This window comes from Pteropus alecto, unplaced genomic scaffold, assembly GCF_000325575.1.
Source record: "Pteropus alecto unplaced genomic scaffold, ASM32557v1 scaffold87, whole genome shotgun sequence".
Taxonomy (NCBI): domain Eukaryota; kingdom Metazoa; phylum Chordata; class Mammalia; order Chiroptera; family Pteropodidae; genus Pteropus; species Pteropus alecto.
The window spans coordinates 769,911-791,707 of NW_006443225.1; the positions used below are offsets into that span (position 1 = coordinate 769,911).

General features: G+C 33.6%; 1 pseudogene; it reads right to left on the bottom strand.

Moving 5' to 3' along the window:
- Window positions 1-7,871: 7,871 nt before the first annotated feature.
- LOC102882766 overlaps window positions 7,872-21,797 on the bottom strand; it is a 16,514-nt pseudogene continuing 2,588 nt past the window's right edge.

Sequence of the window (21,797 nt, forward strand, 5' to 3'; positions counted from 1 at the left end):
CTTTAACAGATGCTGGGAAGTCTTAAGTGTTATCATGAAAGTTCCCCTAAAAGAATCTTGGAGACTACTCTGAATTAAAAGTATTGGGTTCTACAAAGATTAGAAGGTATCACTGGGTGTTGAGGTGCACATTTGGGCTGAATGTGACTTCTCAATTGACATCTCTCTCCTTTTTAATATCTAAGATATATTGATCTATATTATAACATTTAAGATGATATTATTATATAAATTAAATATCTAATAATCAATTTACAAAAGTATTGTTAAGGATTAAAATTCAAAGTATTACAATGATCAATTTTTATATGAAAAATAAAAAGTTTTTATGTTATACCATGAGAATAATGGTCCTTTTCAACCCCAGGTACTGGTCACACTTTTTATTGGCATTTTCTACCTAGTTTTCTAGCTAAGGAATAAATTAAAAAGACAAGCTGATAATGGGTTGCAACTTTGGGTTTATGGTGAGCTTAATGAACATAGAAAATAAACAATAATACAATCAAATCACATTATCAAACTAAATGGTATTGCATTTATAAAGAACCCCTTGTGACTCCCCAAATTGAGCTCAGTGCTTTTGCCATATACCCTGTACTCTCTCTTCTGTACTTACCACAGCATAAGACTTGTATTTTGTAATTAACAGTTGCTTATTCACCTCCTATAAATGATTTTGAGTTCCTTGAAGGCAGGAGCTGTGTCTCATCAACCGTTATATTCTCAGCATCAGCCACTGGACTGGTACTCAAGAGACACTTCTGTGAGTTAGGAGTGTGGGTTCTGTTACCCCACAGGCTTGTATCTCTGCTCTACCACTTATCAGGTAATATTTTGGGCAAGTTACTTAAGCTCTATAAGTTGGCGGTTAAAAATAATAAATGAAGAGAACAATAGTAGTATTTCAGAGAGTTTTGGTGAGTATTAAATAACAGATGTAAAGCATAGTATCTGGAACACAGAATGATTTTAATAAATGTTATTTATTATTGTTATTAGTATTTAGAAATATTTGTTGAATGGAGGGATCTTAATTAAATTATCCAAAACTGGTATTTATCTATTTTGGAGTATTGATATCGCTGTGATGGAAAAATTTCTCGTACTTAGATGTATAGAATTAGGAACACGTAAAAGAAAGTAGGTGAATATATGGAGAACTCAGTTACACTATTTCTATGAAAAAGTTGTCAGAAAATTTATCTGAAACTTGAAAATAGTCTAACATCACTGGCTAATCTTTCAATACAGTGCTGGACTTGATTTTGTCTGGACATTTACCTCTGTAGAAACAAAAGCTAACTTGCAGATTTTGCCTTTTAGAGATGCAGTTTACTTTTGCTTGTTCATCAGTTAATCCGGAAGTAGTGGTCTATGGCCTTATTGGACTTAAACCAGTTTTATTTATAGTAATCATGTTTTAACATTTTCTTGTCAAAATACTGTATATGCACATAAATTCTTGAGTGCTTTTAGACTTGGCTTACCATCTTACTGGCTCCTTTATTAGTCACTAAGTTAAAAAATATCTTTCACACAAATTCCTTTTATATCTGCATGATAATGATTTTACATTTTTGAAAATTATACTTTAACATGGTGCAGTTTAACAATGTTTTAGGAAGTTGAGAATCTCAACTCTGACAGTTAAAGAACAGAGATGCTTCCTCATGAATCTGAGCAGGGTTGTAGAGTATACAGGAGGCTATTCCACAACAACCATATATTCATTTGATTTCCTTTGATGACTTACACTTTACAATTGGAAGTTAAATGTGGAAATATGATATATTCAACATTTGTTGACATTTGATAAACACTGATGGCATAAATGATTTTAGTTTAGTTCTCATAGAAGGAGCTTTTGGAGAAAAAAAAAATAACATAGCAAAACCACAAGGCTTGTTATATTTCCTTTGTCCTATCAGGGAACAACATCGTTCTTGTATGTTTTTAACCACTGCTGCTTTTGCTCAATTTAGCTCATAGTACTGATGTTGGAAAGAGTATATTTGGAAACAATATACATAGGTATCTTTGCTTTTGGCCCCAATTTAAAATCCTGTGTTCAAATATATATGATAGTAATCAAACTCAAATCTAGATTTGATTTAATCTTGGCAAAGGAAAATTTTCTTTTCAAAGAATACGATTTTGGAAAGGCTCCATAAAGCAAGCAGAGAATCAATGGGCTCTTGTCGAAGAAACCACAGTAACTAAATGTAAAAGAATACAAGATCTGAACTTTAGATTTTCCTGAATTATTCCTGGTGTTCAAAGAACTTCTTGGCAAGACGAATGTGGAATTTTTTTCAGAACCTAGAAAATAATTTTGATTATCTGTATATATTGGCATTATCTGCTTTATTCATCAGAATACCTTAGCAGGCCAGAAAACAGGTTTTTAGCCTAAGGCAGAAACAATTCTGTTGGCATTAACAGTAACAATTCTTCATAAACAAAATATGTATATTGTATCTAACTCTCAGTTACTTTTTCCTACTCTGTGACTTGGCCATTGGTTTGATTTGCCATAGAACAGCCAAATATTTGATTCTCAAAATACAAATGATAATTTACACCAATCTCTTCAAATAGAAGCAAATATATCACAAATACCTATAATTTTAAATGGTTTATACTATAAGAATTTGGAAAAAATCAGATTTTGATTATATATGTATGCATATATACACACAATAGTTTACATGATGTGTATGAAAAAATTGAGACCAGCTAAAACACTGTATGCCAATATTTAAACAATTTTATAATAATTTATTTTCTATGATTCTAAAGGTACTTTAAATTTCTTAATGTTTCTAGTCAATTTTACAAGTTTGAATATCTATCATTACTTTACTGTGCTTATAGTGACCTGTCAGTCAATAAAATATACTTGCTAAATATCTGATAAACAAATTTTTAATATATGTGAATGTAAAAAACAACCATGCATGTTTTAAGTAGCTTAAAAGACTCTACTTTTTCCTCACTTACTTTTGTTATTGCTTCCCAAGGGCGAAAGGACATCGCTTTTGCTGTGGTATAGTGCAGCATATGAACATTTCTGACCAAAAGAAAATTACTTTAAAAACATGAAACCAGGCCACAGTCGCCCTGATAACACAAAGCTCTGAGAGGCAAATTATGAGCAGAAATTTCAGGTCATTTTTCAGAACAGGAGGACATTTCAGCTAAGGAAGAACAACAGAAATCACGTGTAATCAGAATGCTGATATACCCAGCACAGAACAGCTTTTATCTAGAAAGAAACTAGATTAGAAATCTTTTTTTTTTAATTTTATATAAAAGAGGGCTAATAAATAGTGCTCACAAAGAAAATGATTGCTCTTAACTACATCAAAATATCTAAAGAAGTCTAATATTCAGTCATTCGGAGTCATAATATCAAATGTCTAGATATAGGCAACGAACGTGTAGGTGTTTGTCAATATGTGGACAAAATATCCAGCTTCTATTTGAGTATTTTAATACTGGAAAAGATCTAGAGGAGTGAAAATGGCTGAATGTATGTATTTTTTAATTAAGCTATTCATTCATTCATTCATTCATTCAACAAATACACATCTAAAGTCTTGTTATGTGCTAGATCTGAACTGTATACTGAAGATACAGCAGTGAGCAAGGCATGCAGAACGTCTGCCCTCATAAATCACATATGGAGTATTTGTTCATTAATGGAACATTTCTTCACTATCCTTCTGCACTATGCTGACCACTGAGGTTGTAGAAATATAAGAAAATATTTCTACCTCCAGAGAGCTAATGGTAGAGATGGACACTTCCAGTGCAGGCCAAATACCCTGTCACTGAGGTAAGCATGAAGTGCTATGGGAATGCATTAGGAAATTAATATGTACCAATGTTTTATCTTAATATCTGCTAAAACAATGATTTATTCAATAATAAACTAACCATTTTATATTTTTTACTGATCTGTTGGTTTACAGCACACATCAACCATCTGTGTGAGGCATGAGAGTTTATCACTGAGACCCTATAGGGTTTTACATTAATTAAATAGTTAAAGAAAATGAAAAGAGAAACAAAATTCAGAAGTAAATGATTAGGTGTCATGACATTGGAAGTGGTTTTGACTTAAGAATTTGACGTTAAAATTCAGTTTTCTTTCATTGGAACCTATCACTTCCCTGGGCTACACATGTGGCTGGAGACTCGGGTTTCACGGGGTGCACCAGGTATCTTTGGGCCTCACTGTTTTTTCCCTCTTTCTCTCCTCAAAAGTAGTCATTGTCAATTTCAGGTCAGAAACATGAATAATTTGGAACATAAACTGCACAACTTTAGGTTAATTACATAAACCCAGTGTAACATAACATATTCAGGGCTTTCTCTTGCCTGAATGTACAGAAATCTGTTTTCGTCGTTAGTTTTACTAAAATGTTATCTCTAAGATGGCCTGAGTGTTAAAGAAATAAGATCCTTCAGTGGGTTGTGAAAGGGTCTGACTCATGTTCAGACTTTACTTCAGGCCAGGCAATTATCTGGTATTACATGCTGTCCCCTGGGTTCCTCTGACTCATTTTCTCTGTCTCCATCCCTGTTACCCTCTTTTTCCTCACACTTCTCTGTTGACTCATTTGATAGAGTTTTATACTTCTCATTCATTGTAATTATTTCTCTATGTTATCTCCAGGTCATTGCAAATTAGCATTTCCAAACCCCATTATTATCTCAGGTGCCTATAAAATGGTTTAAGGGCTGAAAGATGCTGTGTGATCACATAATTGAATACAGAACTGGCCTCAATAGTTTCATTTGAGGGTGGGGAATGAAAAAAAAAAAAAAACAGTCTTGACAATTGGGAAGCCTCATTTAGACAAAAACAGCAAGTTGATTGAATTTTCTGCTTCTTAATTAGATGTTTTGGACTTGACTTTGGAATGCATATATAAGAAATAAATCATCATAAAATGTTAGGTTTGTTTAAAAAATATTTAATAAATGTTCTCTATTATTTACAAGATATACAATCTAAAATCTTTATGTTTTCACTTGCTGTTCACCATAATTTAGCCACAGTGAAATTTTTAATTCTTTTTTTAATTGAAGTGGAATTCTTATAACATAAATTTAAGCATTTTAAAATGAACAATTTAGAAATGTGTAGCACAGTCACAAAGCTATGCTTCCACCACCTCTATCTAGTTCCAAACATTTTCATTACCCCCAGATAAATCCTGTGCTCGTTCAGCACTCATTCCCCATTTTTTTCTTCTCCCAGTCCCTGGCAAACACCAATTTGCTTCTGTCCCTAAGGATTCAACTATTTTGGATATTTTCATATAAATGGGTCTGACTTCTTTCACTTACCAAAATGTTTTCAAGATCTATTCACATTGTAGTATGTATCATTACTTCAGTTTTTCCTATGGCTAAAAACATTCCATTTTACCATATTATATTTATCCATTCATCAGTTGATGGACATTTGATTTATTTTCTATCATTCACTATTATGAATAATGCTACCATGAACATTCACATACAAGTTATTATGCGGGAATACTTTCATTTCTCTCAGGTGAAAATTAATAGAATTGCAGGGTCATATAGTGGCTTATGTTTAACTGTGTCAGGAACCATCAGACACTTTTCCGAAGTGGCTGTATGTGCCATTTTACATTCTACCAGCAGTGTATAAGAGTTCTGATTTCTTCACATCTTTCACTAACACTTGTTATTATTTATTTTTAAGTAATTTTAGCTAACTTAGTAGATATGAAGTGGTATCGATCGCATGGTGGTTTGATTTGTATTTTCCTAGTAACTAATGATGGTGAGCATCTTTTAATGTGCTTTTTGGCCATTTGTATATTTTCTTTGGAGAAATGTCTATTCAAGTTCTTTGCATTTGTTTGTTTGTTTGTTTATTTGTTTAATGTCTCTACAAAAATGATATACATAAGGTTCTAAAATAAAAATGCTCTTGCATTGAATAGTTTGTTAAATTTGCATTTATCTGTGGAATCTGGAGTTGAGCGGCAGATTAATAGAAAGCTTTTCATTGAAAGAAAATGATGAAAAAAATAGAATGTTCCATAGATCTAACTGTGTGTCCATTCTTAAATTGGGTTGTTTGTCTTTTTCTTGTTGAGTTGTAAGAATTCTTTATATATTCTGGAGCCTAGATTCTTATTGTGTGCATGATTTGCAAATATTTTTCTCCATTCTGTAGGCTTTTTACTTTTTTCGATAATGTCTTTTCGTGCACAAAAGTTTTAAATTTTGAGGAAATTCAATTTATCTATTATTTTTGTTGCTTGTGCTTTCAATGTTAAAATTTTAATTTTAAATCAAAGAAAAAATGAAGAGAGAGAAAAACATCTTTTTGGCCCAGTGCTATTTGACTGCCTTCAGAAAACTTATAGGAAAGTAGAATCATGAGTTCTGATTGACTCTACTTTCTCTTCATTGTTTTTATGAATACAGAGTAAAAAAGTCCTTTTTGTATTCATAAATGATATTTTTTTTCTGAGAACTTGCCACTTATCTGAACTAGCATTTTTATTTCAAAAGATCTATTTTATTTCAAGAAATCTATCCTAAAGGATAAAGTGCAGATTGCTGTGTTGTTTTCAAAGGGCTGTTTTCTGGTAGTCTACATTTTGTACCTTTTCTTAGAAAACATGGTAGATGTGTTCTCACACCAAATGATAAAATTCTAATTCTAACAGATACATTCTAGAAGAGGGTCTTATGAGGATACTAATATTTATTGGGTACTTCCAAGAGTCAAGTACATAAGAGATTCTTTACACAGATTATCCATTTAATTATCTAACATCTCAAAAATAGATTGCATTATTCATATTATCACATTATTATGACTATCTAGTTTAATACTTTGGGACATTATATAAAATTAGCCTTAAGTCATTCAGTTTGTAGTTGGTAAATGTAACAGGAGCTATACAATTTTACTTTGAAGGCCTAAGACAATAGATGCCATATTCTAAAGGGAAGTCATCATTTTGAAAAGTGAATCTGATCACACTTTCTCCTGCTAATAATTTTTCAGCAGATTCCCATCATTCTTAGGCTAAAATATAAGGCTTACATGACTTTCCTAATCCTTCGCCTACCACCCACTTCATTTTGTTACTGCTCTTTTTTCCATCCTTCATGCTATGGCATTGTCTGTTGTCTCATATTCCTAACAATTCACCTTATTGCTACTATCGAAATATGTTGAATAGCCTGATGACTTTTTCTTTACAACATATAGTCTCTAACACACTAAGGAGAGAAGCAAAACCCAGAAGATTGAATTTTGGTTGGAACCCTAACAGCTTGGAGATATCCAATTGCTCATCTTCAGATCCAGAGTTGGTTCATTGAAACATATGGGAATATATCACTCCTCCAGACTTCACACTGACATTTGCAAAGTTGAGAAAGGCTCCTCAATTCCCGCATGTTTCTGGAAACCTCACTTCTCCCTGATCCCCATCCTGCCATAGGCAGCTGTTAAGAGTCCCACAGAGCTGTGTGATCCTGACAACACACTTCTCCCTCCTCCTTTCTTCCTAATCTCACAGCTCCAGCACTTTGATCTGCCCAGAGAACATCAAACCTAGTAGAACAAGGGCCTTTGTTTCTATTTATAACAGTTGCTAAAAGAATCCCCAGACTCTCAGATCGCCACTCCAGACTTGAACTCTAATCCTTATCTCCTATCCTTTCTCAACTTTTGAAATCCTTCTTCTGAAGCTCAAGGTATATCTATGAGTAATTACCTTATGAATCTCCTAGGACCTCTTCCTTTTTGCTCTAACCAAAATCTAGACCTTACCTGACAATACTGCTTCCCTATAGCTTTCTCAATTGTCGTTTATTTTTAATTCATTAACCCCTATGACACTAGGCCTGGAAGTAGAGTAGTTGTCCTCACTGCTTCTTATCACTGCATCCAAACTATTGTCCCCACCGGCCTCCTTCTTAAGAAGCTCAGCTTTGCAGTTTATGCCATTAGTCCATACCACTCTGTAGACCTCCTTAGTGCAGTCATCTTCAGACCCTGTCATAATCCTCACATTAAAGATGTTAATGCCTGCACTGTCACACTTTTCAACACTCCTGTCTGTTTTTTCCAGCTTTATTGAGATATAATTTACATATAACATTGTGTAAGTTTGAGGTACATTTATGTACTGTAAAATGATTACCACCATAACTTTAGCTAACACCGCCATCACATTACATAATTACCATCTCTTTTTTTGTGGTGAGAACATTTCAGATTTACTCTTAGCAATTTTCGAGTATATAATACAGCATTGTATTATATACAAATCACAACGCTGTGTATTAGACTTCCAAAACTTATTCATCTTCTAAATGAAAGTTTCTCAATCCTAGGTCTTTTAATATCCATGTAGATGATCATTATAATATATTGGCATCTTTATTTCCTCGTCCTCCTCTTATTCAATGACCTTGCCCCTAGCTGATTCCTTTTATTTATTCCCAGAGTTACATTCTACACTTTTCATTGGGAATAACTGTTTCATCTTCATAATGTCAAGTTTAAGAACGTCACTCTTTGACCAATATCTTCTATCAATCTAAATTATCCTCTCCAATATCTGAACTCTAAACTATCCTCCATTTCAATGAGGTTTACAATCCATCTTTCACTTTGCCATAACCCCACAGTCCTCATTTTTCTCTTTATCCAGTTTAGATGCCATGCATATGATTATAATTGATTATAATTATTATTTTACATACATTCCCAATACCTTTAACATCATTTCTTCCTTTGTGCTAGCTAGAAAAATTTTATTGCAGAAGACACCCAGTCCTTAATATATGTCTGCACAGTGCAAGTGATCGAGGCTGGAAGAAAAATGCTAACTGGCCTTATTTTAAATTGATAATGCTTAACCCCAAGTAGACTTTTAGTGCTGCCAGGTAATCTTACAATTTTTCCCAGGAGTGGTCACTCCTCCACTCTGCTAGATAATTGTTTTACCTTTCTTTCTCTCTATAAACCATTAACATCACCCTCATTATTGCTCTCAACTGATGACCTTGGTGTTTATTAAAAAAAATAGAATCAAAAAGTGTATTCCTCCACCACAGCTACCATCTTGATATTTGTACTCTTACACTTAGCTATTACTGTGATAAGTATAGTTCAACTGTTTGTTCTCCCAGCTGAGACCAATTCCTTCACTTATCTACCAACTACCATACTTTCTCACCAACAAATATTTTGCTTCAATTTCCCCCTCTTTCTCCTCTTTCAACATATTTTTCTCACTTTATCAGATTATTTACACTGGCATACAGAAGTGTTGAATGTCTTTTAACCTTCATGGGAAATGTCTCTTGATTCCATATTTCCTTCACCGTTAAGTATGATGTTAAGTGTAGATATTGTTTATTAAATAAAGAAGTCCACTCTGTTCCTAGTTTCCTAAGAGTTTTTATTATGACTGAGTGTTGGATTTTTGTCATGTGCCTTTCTGCGTTAATTAATATTATCACATGGCATTTCTTCTTTAGCTTGTTAATATGTTTTTTAATGCTAATTCATTTTTGAATATTGAACCAGGCTTGCATATCTGGAATAAGTCTCTATTGATCATAATGATTAATTCTTTTTATGCATTGCTAGATTTATTTGCTAATATTTTGTTGAAGATTTTTGTATATAAATTTATGAGGGATATTGGTCTGGTTTTGTTTTTGTTTTGTTTTTGTTTATGTCTTTGGCTAGTTTTGATATCAGGATAATAATAGTCTCATAAAATGAGTTGGAAGGTGCTCCCTTCTGTTCAATATTTTGGAAGAAAATGTGTAAAATCAGTGTGAATTCTTTTTTAAATGTTTTGTAGAATTCTCCAGTGAAACCATCTGTACTTGGAGATTTCTTATTTGGGAGCTTTATAAGTATGAATTTAATTTCTTTAATAATTATGACAGTTCAGATTTCCTATTTTATTTTGTTTGCATTTTAGTAGCTTTTGGTTTTTGAGAAATTGGTTCATTTCTTTTCAGTTGTCATATTTGTGAGTATTAAGTTGTTTATTGTGGTTTCTTATCCTTTTAATGGCTTCAGGAAGTGTATTGAATTCCTTGTTTTATTCCTGATATCCGTGATTTTTATCCTCTTTCTTTTTATCTTTGTTAAGCTTATTAGAGGTTAATCAATTTTGATTTTTATTTGAAGAATCAATTTCTTTCCTTGATTTTCTCTATCGTATTCCTATTTTTCCAATTTGATTGATTTGTATTATCTTTATTATTCTCTTCCTTCAGCTTGCTTTGGGTTTATTTCACTCTTTTTTTTTTTCTAGTTTCTTAGATTGGAACTTAGAATATTTATTTGCGGTGTTTTCCTAATGTAAATATTTAGTACTATAAATCTATTTTTTATCACCTCTTTAGCTCTATCCCATGTATTTTGATACATTATATTGTCATTTTTATGTAATTCTATATATTTATTATTTCATTTGAGGACTTTTTCTTTGACCTAAGAATTATTTTAAAGTATGTTGTTTGATGTCCAAATATTAAGGGATCTCTCCAGTTCTTCTATTGTTTCTATTTTAATTCTATTATGGTAAGAGAACATAATTTCTATGATTTTTATTTTTTATAATTTGTCGAGATTTATTTTGTGGCTCAAGACATTGTCTGTGTTGGTTTATATTTCATGGACACATGGAAAAATGTATTCTGCTTTTCTTTGGTAGTGTGTTCTATACGTGTCAATTAGAAATATATGTAAATTAGATCCACTTGTTTGTGTCATTTATTTCTTCCATATCCTAGTTGACCTTCCGTCTAATAATTTTATCAATTAATGAAAGTAGAGTGTGAAATCATCAACTATAATTGTAAATTTTTGTATTTCTCCTTTTGGCTCTGTCAGTTCTTGCTCCAGATATTTTGAGACTCTGTTATTTGATGTTTGGTGTGTACACATTTTGAATTCCCTATTATGCCTTTTTGGTCAAATGGTGGATTGATTTGTTTAATATTAATAAATGTCTTTCTTTGCCTCTACTAATTATCTTTCCTTTGAAGTCTACTTTATATGATATTAATATAGTTACTCCTGTTTTTTGTTAATTAATGTTTATGTGGTATTTTTCTATACTTTTACTTTTAACCTATCCATGTCATATTTGAAGCAAATCTTGTAGACAGCAGATTGTTGGATCAGTTTTTTCATCCACTCTGCCAATCTGCCATTTAATTTTTTTCAAAGATTATTTACATATAAGGTAATTATCAGTATATTAGGGTTAAAGTCTCCAATTTTATTGTCAGTATTCTGTTTTTAATACCTCTGGTTCTCTTTTTTACACCCCTGCAGTTTACTTGGACTTTTTAAATGATTTTACATTGATATATTTATAGTGTTTTTGAGTATATCATGCTATATAATTTTCTTAGTGGATGCTTTAAGTATTAAATATGTACATGCAACTTATTATACTGTACTGTTACTAATGTTTTACTACTTCGAGTGAGGTATAGAAAACTTTCCTTTATTTCTACTTACCTTCCTCATATTTAAGCATAATCGTCTTAAAAGTTTCCTTTACATGTATTAAGTACCACATCAGATGATATAATCAATTTTGCTTCAACCATCAAATATAAATAAATTAATGAGAGAGAATCTATTATACTTTTTTTACATATTTTTACTTATTCTGAAATTCTCCTCCATGATAAGAAATGTGGCGTTATTCAAATTGATGTTTTGCTATTTGTAATATATCACTTCTCTCTGGCTGCTTTCAAGATTTTTTCTTTGTTTCTAGTTTTAAGAATTTAATTATATGTCTTGGTGTAGATTTCTTTGATTTTATCCTATTTATAAGTCTCTAAGTTTCTTGACTCTGTAGGTATGTCTTTTGCCAAATTTGAATAATTTCAGTCATTATTTTTTTCAAATACTTCTTTGTTCCCCTTTCTCTCTCTCTTCTCTTTCTGAGACTCTAATCAAATGAATATAATACTCTTTTATTTTATTGTCACCAAATCCCTGAAGCTCCATTCACTTTTAAAGCCTATTTTACACTGTTTTTAAGGTTGCATAAATTTTCTCTGTTGTTTATATTGGGTAAATTTATTATGTAAATTCACTGACTGTATCCTCTGTCATCTTCATGTTACTATTCAGCCTTTCCAATAATTTTTTAAAATTTTGGTGATTATATTTTTCAGTTCTGTAGTTTATATTTGTTTTTTTCTTATATCACTTCAATTTCTTTCTAAGATTTTATAATTTTTATTATTTTAAGATAATTTATAATTGCTTATTGATGCATTTTTTTGATTCATACTTTAATATATTTGTCAAATAATTCCAACATCCGATTAATCTTGGTGTTGCTGCTTGTCAATTGTCTTTTCTCATTTAAGTCATGCTTTTCCTGGTTCTTTGCACGACCATTGATTTTCTGTGGTATTCTGGACATTTTTGGACATTATTTTATGATTCTCTAAATCATAGGTATTTTTTTTTAAGAGGCATTTCTCCTATTGATGAGCAGCACAAGAGCCTAGTGTATGTGTATGTTGGCTTACTGCTGGGCTTTGATGATACCATCCTGACAAAAGTGGAATACTGATTCACATTGCCTCGTTGCAGATAGTTGGAGTAAAATTTAAACTTCTTCCTCAACCCTGCTGAAAGTGAGGCATCAACCTGCACAACTTCAGAACCTCTGAGGGGAGTGTAAGTGTACCCACTCTCTGTGCCTTTCAGCCATCAGAAAGAAAGAAAGAAAGGAGAAATGAATCATGCCACATTATTGCTGCAGAGTGTGAATAAAAGCTTACCAGGGATTACTAGAGTAGAAAAGTGAGGAGGAGCAAAATGCCAAGTGACCTGCCTTCTACCAACTTGTCAGCCTTGCTGATGCCAGGTGGAGGTAGAGGTTGAGCTCCCCTTCACACACAGGGAAGAGGAGGTCAGGGGAATCGAGTGCAGGCATACCTCAGGTATATTGCAGGTTGGTTCCAGACCACATTAAGTAAATATCACAATAAAGTGAGTCACACAAATTTTATGGTTCCTTAGTGCATGTAAAAATTATGTTTGTACTATACTGTGGTCTATTAAGTATGAAATAGCATTATGTCTTAAAAAAACAATGTAAATACCTACATTAAAAATACGTTATTGTTAATAAAATGCAAACAATCACCTGAGCCTTCAGTGAGTCAAATGTTTTTGCTGGTAGAGGTCTTATCTTGATGTTGGTGGTGGTTGCTGAAGGCTGGGGTAACTATGGCAATTTCTTAAAATGAGAAAATAAATTTTACCACATCTATAGACTCTTCCTTTCATGAATAATTTCTCTGTGGCTTTCAATGCTGCTTGATAGCATTTTATCCACAGTAGAACTTTAAAATTGGTTCTAACTCTGCTACTGTTTTATCAACTAATACAATATTCTAAATTCTTTGTTGTCGTTTCACTAATATTCAGAGCATCTTCACCAGAAGTAGATTTCATATCAAGAAACCACTTTCTTTGCTCATCCATAAGAAACAACTCCTCATTTGTTAAAGTTTTACTATAAGATTGAAGCAATTCATTTACATTTTTAGGCTCTACTTCTATTTCTAGTTCTCTTGCTATTTTTTCCTACATCTGCAGTAACTTTCTTCACTGAAGTCTTGAACCTCTCAAAGTAATCCATGAGAGTTGGAATCTTCCAAACTCCTGTTAATATTGATATTTTGACCTTTTCCCATGATTCATGAATGTTCTTAATGTCATCTAGAATGGTGAAGTCTTTTCAAGGTTTTCAATTTACTTTTCCCAGATTCATCAGCAGAATGACTATCTATTGTAGCTATAGCCATAATTGTATTTCTTAAATAATGAGACTTGAAAGTCACAATTACTCCTTGATCCATGGGCTGCAGATTGGATGTTGTGTTAGCAGGCATGAAAACAACATTAGTCTCACTGCACATCTCCATCAGAGTTCTTAGGTGATCAGGTGCATTGTCAATAAACAGTAATGTTTTGGAAGAATTTTTTTTTTTTTTCCTGAACAGCAGGTTTCAAGAGTTGGCTTAAAATATTCAGTAAACCATGTGGTAAGCAGGCATACTGTCATCCTTACTTTGTTGTTCCATTTATAGCTATATAATTGTAGCTATAGCCATAATTATATGGCTATAGTCATATAATTTATAAAGCACAAACGAGTAGATTTCGCGTAATTTTTAAGGGCCCTAGGATTTTCAGAATGGCAAATGAACATTGGCTTTAATTTAAAGTCACCGGTTGCCCCTAACAAGAGAGTCAGCCTGTTCTTTGAAGCCTTGAAGCCAAGCATTGACTTCTCTCCAGCTATGAAAGTCCTAGATGGCATCTCTTTTCAATATTAAGCTGTTTGTCTACATTGAAAATATGTTAATTAATAAAGCCACCTTTATTACTTATCTTAGCTAGACCTTTACCTTGATGCAGCTTCTACATTAGCACTTACTTCTTCACTTTGCACTTTTTTTATTATGGAGGTGGCTTCTTTCCTTAAACCTCATGAACCAACCTTCTGCTACCCTCAAACTTTTCTTTTGCAGCTTTCTCATCTCTCTCAGGCTTCATAGAACTGAATAGAGTTAAGGTCTTGCTCTGGATTAAGCTTTGGCTTAAGAGAATGCTGTAGCTCGTTTGATCTTCTAGCTAGACCACTAAACTTTCTCCATATCAGCAATAAAGGGGTTTTGCTTTTATATCATTTATGTATTCACTGGCGTAGCACTTTTAATGTCTTTCAAGAAATTTTTCTTCGCATTCGCAACGTGGCTGTTTGACACAAGAGGCCTAGTTTTTGGCATATTTCAGCTTTTGATATGCTTTCCTCACTAAGCTTAATGATCTCTAGTTTTTATTGTTGATTTTTTTCTTTTTATTAAATTTTATTTTATTAGTTTCAAGTATACAGTACATTGGTTAAATATTTATATAATTTATAAAACGATTCCCCTAATTGCTCTTTCTCTCCTCTAGCTCTCTACCTAACCATTCTATTACTGCTGACTGCATTCCCTATGCTGTGCTCTTCATCTCCATGACCATCTATCAACTAATTATTTGTACTTCTTTAATCCTTCACCCCATTCTCCCTGGCCCCCAATCCCCTTCCCTCTGGCCATCAGCAGATTGTCTTCTATATTTGTGAGTCTGTTTTTGATCAGTTTGTTCTTTTTGTTTTCTAGATTCCGCATATAAGTGAAATCATATGATATTTATCTTTGTCTGACTTATTTCCCTCAGCACAATAACCTCTAAGTCCATCCATGTAATTGCAAATGGTAGGATTTCATTTTTTTTAAATAGCTGAATAATATTCCATTGTGTATATGAACCATAGCTTTTGATTTACAATGAGAGATGTGTGATTCTTTCTTTCACTTAAACACTTAGTTGCCATTATAGGGTTATTAATTGGCCTAATTTCAATATTAGAGTGTCTCAGGGAGGAAAGAAGCCTGAGGGAGGGTGAGAAATGGTCAATGGAGCAGTCGGAACACACACAATATTTATTAAGCTAGCTATCTTATATGGGCATGGTTGATGGCACTCCAAAACAATTACAATAGTAACTTTAGAGATTACTGATCACAGATCACCATAACAAATAGAAAAATGCTGGTTTAAAATACTACAAGTATTACCAAAATCTAACATGACACGAAGTGAGAAAACGTTGTTGGAAAAATCGTTCCATAGGCTTATTTGCCACATCCTTCAATTTGGAGGGGGAAAAAAAAAACACTATATGGAGAAATGTGACAAAATGAAGTGCCATAAAATGAGGTACAATGGTACTGAATAGCTCCACTTTGTGCCTCTGTTCAGTTTCATGATGCTAGATGGGATCGAAGCTCAGCTCTCCACTCTTATGAGGGAGAATGGGGGAAGAAGAGTACCGGCTATCCGTGCTTTGTTCCACCTCATTCAACCTCACTACTGTCAGACAGGAGACTGAGCTTCCAGATGGGTGATGCTGACACAAGGTGGAAGAGATGCAACCAAGTGGTGACTAGCCCCACCTGACATCACCTCTTTAGAGTTTCATTGCTGCAGTCTGGGGTTGGAAGCTTAGCTTGCTGCTATATTGTGCTGATACTATTGGTGGAATCACAGCACTGCTTACCACCCACTTAGCCTTACCGATAACACCTTGGCAAAGGATTCAGGGTACTGGCTATTTCCGCCAGGGAGGGGATGAAAGAGCAACTACCACCTTGGCCACACTGACACTACTAACACACAAAGGATCAGAACACTGCTATCTGTGTCCACAGGGAAGCAGAGTATGGTGAAAGATTTGGTTTTTGCTCCGTCCTATTGAAACCACAGAGGTGAAGGAGTAAAGAAAGAATTCAGTTTTTTATTGGTATTTGGCTAATGTATGATTGGTATTACTAAAAAGGTTTTCTGTTGTTAAACCATCCCAGTTTTTTGGGCAGAGGAATGGGTTTTTCTTAGAAGTCTTCTTGTCTGTCTTGTTGGCAGTTCTGGATAGAGGGCTCTGGAGCACCCTCTCTGGGAGATGATGTGTGAGATGATAAGAAAACCAGGGAACCTACTGCCATCTCAAGTCCTAAGGTATCTAGGCTGTCATTTTTTCTACTGTTCAATGTCTTCCTGTGCTTGTTGTTTATTATTTCTAGGGTTTTTTAATTGTAAGAGGAAGGGACTGGAAAAAATAGGGCCTTTGATAGAATTAGGAATGTCCTAGTTCTTTTCAATCCACACAAACAATGCTTTTATCCCTAAATCTCCACAAACTAACTTTTGCTAAAGACAATAATGACTTCATGTGGCTAAACCCAATGACAAATTCTTCATTTTCATCTTACTTGGCCTCGATCATCATTTACTTACTTACTTACTTGGCATAGTTTCAAAAGAGAAAGCTCCGTTTTGAAACACTCTTCACTTAGCTCAAGGACACCACTTTCTTTTGGCTATTCCCCTACTGTGCTGACCACTAACTTATAGAGTCCTTTGATAGTTTCTCTTCATTTCTATACTCTAAAAGCAGAGTTTTAGAGTGCCTCAAACTCTGTTTTTAGGCTATATTTACTCTTAGGTAACTGCAGTCTCCTGGCTTTAAATGCCATCTACATTTAATGTATGCTTACAATTTTCAAATGTATATTTCCACCTCTGATTCTCCTTAGAATTCCAGAATTAAATATATATAAACTCTTACTTGACATTTCAGACATTGGATATCTAGTAGGCACTTCAACTTTAATGTGATATCCTTCAAACGTGCTTCTTCTTCAATCATCCCCATCTTGGTAAATGCTGATTTCATCTCTCCAACTGCTCAGGTCAAAGTCGTTGGTGTCATTTTTGACTTCTATTTTTCAGTTTTACTCTACATCCAGTTTGTCAGCAAATTCTATCAGCTTTATCACTTCTAACCTCAAAATATACCTAAGAACCTGTCATTTTTCTCACCCTCTCCACTGCTACCATCTTGATCAAAGCCACTGTCAGCTCTCATTAGGTGACTGCAAAGGCCATGTAATGATATCTCTGCCTTCTCCCTTTTGCCCAACTGAGTCACACTGTCAATGTCTCAATCTAGAAAATCAAGTTTGAAGCAATTAACAAAACATCTGTGTCCTACTTTTGCTCTTTATTTAATATGTTAGGACTTGTGGCATTATAAATTTTTATGTGCTATGTTTATGTTCTTATTTAAAAGATTTCTCAAAATAATCTGATTCTTTCAAAGAACACATTCTTAAAGTTGACTTTAAATTTAGAAAAATCTTCCAATCATTCCTATTAATACTGTAAAGGTTCAACGACTGCCTCTCAGCGGCAAAGTAAATTGAAAACAATTTAAGTGAAAGTAACAGAAAGTAACAGTTGACTGAGATGGTGTATTGGTTAAGCTAATTCCAATTTGTGTAAGAATAAGATTTTTTAATGAATTCTTATTCATGTCAGTTTTGAGAAGAAGAGGATAGAAATTTCCTGCAAGGTCAGCCAGACATTTTTCTTATCAAGGCAAAACATTTTTCTTCCAAATGACCTCTTCAAATCTTTGCCTCGCTTTGGCACATACCCAGACTCTCAGCTTGGCAGGGATTATTTGGGCTGTGGGAGCTGTCGGTCCTTAAAATCTAGAAGCAGCTGAGTAGATGCTGTCCTGACCACGAAAAAATACCTATAGCAGGAGCATTTGTCTGCTTGACATCCAAATAGTGTAAGTCACAGGAGTTGCAGTTTCTTGTCTTCGTGGAAGAAATTTTTTAATCTAGTTTATCATATCTTCTATCCAGGTATCTCACCAACATATTGACCCTTTATCTTAGTATTTTCTATTTGATATTTCTTTATCTGTAACTTTCCTAATGCTTGAGTGCTGTTTTTTACGCATGCTGCTTCAAGAAGGAAATCCAGTTTCTCTCTTTTCAAAGGCTCCTAAAACTATGTAAAAGTCATTTGATGCAGTTCCTTTTTCACTGCTGTAACTATGGTTTTTTTGTTTAAAAATATTTTTAAATTCTGTAAAGTTTATTCTAAAATACCAATGTATTCAACACATTAATAAATATCACCATTTTGTCATATTCTTTAACCTTTTAGAAAAAAAGAAGACTCTCAAGAAAGGTGAAATTGTCTCAAAATTCCCAAGCTATTCTTGTCTCCTCTTTATGGAGCATTTAAATGAATTTGACATGAATCATCTAATCTATCCTTTTCTCTTATCTATTTTTCACTTTGTAGTCTCCATTTTATTTTACTGATTTTTTTTTTTGTCTATTTCTGTGCCTGAACTATGTTGTTTACTCAGGATTTTTTAAACATGCTAATTCTTGAAGTCAAGTGAGACTTGACTTTGTTTTTCTTCTTTTTCTTTTTCAGTGTCAGTGTTCTTACATATTCTTAGAAATTAATTTTTCCATAAAATTTTAGAATCTGCTTGTCAAGTTATACAGAGTTTTGATGGGAAATTTATTGATCTCGTAGTTTAAACTGCCTTCACAGTCAAGGATATAATCTATATTATGAGTTGTTCAGGTCTTTTTTTCATTCTTCATAATGGTTAATATTTTAGTTTCATTCATAAAGCTTTTTAAAACTTTTCTTAAAAAAGATTTATTCCCAGTTGTTAGAGTTTTTATTACAATTGCAAGTGATGGTGTGAATTAAGCAAGGGAATACAGAGGTTGTGGCTCAATTAACACAGTTACTGTAAATAGCATAGAGTGAATAAGAATTTCAATTTACCTCAATGAAATTATTTTTTTGGGAGGATGGTCAATACATTTTTCTTAAAACTTTATTGAGGTATGGTATACAATAAACTGCATATATGCATAGTGTTCAATATGATTACCTTTGACACATGTGTATTTTACATTTTCTAATAAACATATAGAGGTGAAACCATTACCACAAGATAATGAACATATTCATTATTACCAAAAGTCCTAATGCAACTTGTAAAGACCCACAGACATTACCACTCTTTGCTACCATCCTCAAGAAAAGTTTGTGAGAAAATAAGTAGAGAAAGTACATGAGAACAAAATATGATCGTGAGAGGGAGGTGGTATGCTGTACTGCACTCTGAAACTGAATTCATAATTTAAACAGTGTATGGGTTATTTTACATAAAATTCCCTTCACTACCTAGGCTTTCCTTTCTTTTGATGTGAGGACCAGGAAACTCCTGACTTGTAACACTATCTTTGAATGATCCTTGAGTGTTCGGTAAATCTGAGTTCGATATTTTTATCCTACTCTTTTAGGATTTGGGGCTGTGCTGCTCTCTCTTTTCTGTTCATAGGAAATAGAGAGTTGTGTGTGTGTATGGGTGTGTGTGTGTGTGTGTGTCTGTGTGTGTGTGTGTGTGTGTGTTTTGCCAGACAGGTTACTCTCTAATGTTGACATCAAGAGCCCAATGGGGCCTGCAAATTAAACTGGAAATAGGCAGATTAAAAGGAAAAAATATTTATTTCATATGGACATAGAATCTTCACATAAAAGAAATGCAATCCCCCAAAAGTAATTAGTTTTGAGAGTTTATATACTATTTTAACAAAGGATAATAAATTCTGGAGACATGGGGAAAAAAAGGAAAGGGGGTTTGGGTTTCTGAGGTGTTAAATTGTGGGAAGGTAAATATAATTGAAAAAAGATTATTATAGTTTATGCATTTTCAAGTTGATTCTGAATTTCCCGCTCCTGTGATGAGTTGTTCTCCTCCTCCTGGTATGGGAAAGGGAAGGGGAGAAACTTTCACAAAGAGAAATTTATGCTCTGCTTTTAGGTAGAAAGGGGAAGGCAGGGAGTTTCTCTGTGTTTGCTGTTTCTTAATTGCCTTCAGCTCAAAATAGTCCTTATGCCAAAACGTCATATTTTCAGGTAACATATCACGATCCCCTATATTTTCCACACTTTTCAGATAGTTGTTCAACTCCATTATGAGGGAGTCAGTGGAATACAAGGCCATGAACTTCATGAAGCCTCATCTCTTTGTGTTCTGACTGTTCAGAACCCTTAGTGTTTATGGGAGTCCAAGGACAGCTCTTCCTGGGGAATGGGCTCTCAGAATATGTTGTCTCTTGGTAACAAGACTTGTTCTTTCATCACCAGAGTGATGAAATTATTTCAAGCTGAAAGGCCTTAAGTATAAAGCTGGCTGATGTAACTTGATTATATAACATGTAGTTTGAACTTACACAACTATATTTGAAATGTTTAAAAATCAGAAGGTAATTGGTTTTAGCTATACATTCATGAAGGGTTGATGGGAATTTTGGACCTAGACAACTCAATTCTACCTCCAGAGAGGTGTCAGATATCTGGCCCCTGAGATGGAGAAGGCCCAGGGGTCAGAAATAAAGTAGAGAAGCACACTTAGGACATTACTGGTGCTGCTGGTCTCTTCCTTTTGACAAGTTGATGGAAGTTGGATTTATTTGGAGACCCACAGACATTCAAAACAATCATTTTATTTCACTGCCACCAGTGCCTGCCTGTCTGGAATAGTGCAATGGTGGATTTGTAACCCTTAGCTTCTCTAGGAATGGGACAAGAGGTGTTATGAAAGCTTGTTATATTTAGTTATACTTCATTAATTTGTGTCTCAGTGCAAAGTCACACATTCAGAGCAAAAATAACTTGTTCCACCTCTGTACCTAGAAAGTTAATCATTAATCAGACTAGCAGAGTCTAACACATAATTGAAAACATTGGATATGAATTTGAACCTTCTACTTTGTGAGTAATCAATTTCCCACGGCTTGTTATGAAAAAAAGCTAAAGTTCTCCTTGAGAGAAAAAATATCTAATAGTTTATCAAAACTTGGATTTGGTTGGCATAGAAATGCATCATTAAAATACCAAACTGTAGGTAAATTATTGTTTAAGCTTTTTTTTTTGTATAGATACAATGTCATTATTGTTCATAACTAACACAGTAAGACCTTACTTTTTATGTGTGTGGAAAAGAAGGTCATAATTTTTTCTTTAAAATACATCTGTCTAATTATGTTGAATTTTACCTAAGAAGTAAGGAGAAAAATAATCTCAAAGGAAAAACAATGTGGGAAGTAGCAAGAACAAGCAGGAAAAGAGAAGAGAATTGCTCTATGGTGAGTACTTTTGCGCAGGCACTGTGCTGGGCCCTGCCCTTTGCTGTCTCACAGAGGAAAGTAGAGCAGGGAATGACTAGTCTCAGAAATAACACAATCCCCTTTGGGATATAATTAGC